The sequence below is a fragment of the Schistocerca americana genome, chromosome 2 (genome assembly GCF_021461395.2).
Source record: "Schistocerca americana isolate TAMUIC-IGC-003095 chromosome 2, iqSchAmer2.1, whole genome shotgun sequence".
NCBI lineage: Eukaryota > Metazoa > Arthropoda > Insecta > Orthoptera > Acrididae > Schistocerca > Schistocerca americana.
The window spans coordinates 951,104,329-951,105,388 of record NC_060120.1 but is presented as its reverse complement, the minus strand read 5'-3'; the positions used below and the strand labels follow the sequence as shown (position 1 = coordinate 951,105,388).

Below are 1,060 nucleotides of genomic sequence, written 5' to 3'. Positions count from 1 at the left end.
CTGATGGTAACTTTACATGTTTTGTGTGTTACAATTTGATAAGTAATCACTTCGCTGTCACCTATCTTTCCACTCCGTCTACAGGCCACAACTGGCGCATCGGGACCATCCGACCGCCGTTTGATCTTCATGTGGAGGATGCGGATAGGAGGAGCGTGTGGTGAGCACACCGCTCTCCCGGTCATTATGATGGCATTCTTGACCGAAGCCGCTGCTATTTGGTCAAGTAGCTCCCCAATTGGTATCACGAGGCTGTGTGCACCCCGAAAAATGGCAACAGCGCATGGCAGCCTGAATGGTCATCCATCCAAGTGCCGACCACGCCCGACAGCGCTTAACTTCGGTGATCTCACGGGAACCGGTGTATCCACTGCGGCAAGGCCGTTGCCCCCGATCTTTCGCCGTTCAGAATTTTACTGATAGTATGTCCTGCATGAAGGTTCCCAAGAGTACAAAATATTTTTGTAGACTCATTCAAGCCTACACTTAACTTTCGATGCACTACCCCGACTTCACAAGTTAGCGCCTCTTTACATAAGCTCAAAGAAAAGTCAAGATACTGGCTGTTCCTCAATGTTTTATAAGACGAGACAATTGTCTAACGTACTCTGTTGAATGTTCAAATCTGTGTGAAATCTTACGGGACTTAACTGCTAAGGTCATCAGTCCCTAAGCTTACACACTAGTTAATTTAAATTATCCTGAGGACACACACACACACACACACACACACACACACACACACACACACACACACACCCATGCCCGAGGAAGGACTCGAACCTCCGCCGGGATCAGCCGCACAGTCCATGACTGCAGCGCCTGAGACCGCTAGGCTAATCCCGCGCGGCTTACAATGGCACAGTCTAAAAATTTCTACACAGGAATTTTCGCCTTTGACAATTTTGTGACACAATTTATTTTCATCTGAAAATCGGAAAAGGAAGTCTATTCGTTCGAAGTGTTGTTTTACAGAAGAATGATGAAAATTAAGTGTCTTATAAGACAAGAAATGAGGAGTTTCGTGAAAAATATTAAGTGAAACAGGTTGAAAAAACAC

At 45.8% G+C, this 1,060-nt stretch overlaps 1 pseudogene; it reads right to left on the bottom strand.

Annotated features, from left to right (window-relative positions):
• Window positions 1–271: 271 nt before the first annotated feature.
• LOC124597716 lies at window positions 272–389 on the bottom strand (annotated as a pseudogene).
• Between the last annotated feature and the right edge of the window lie 671 nt (window positions 390–1,060).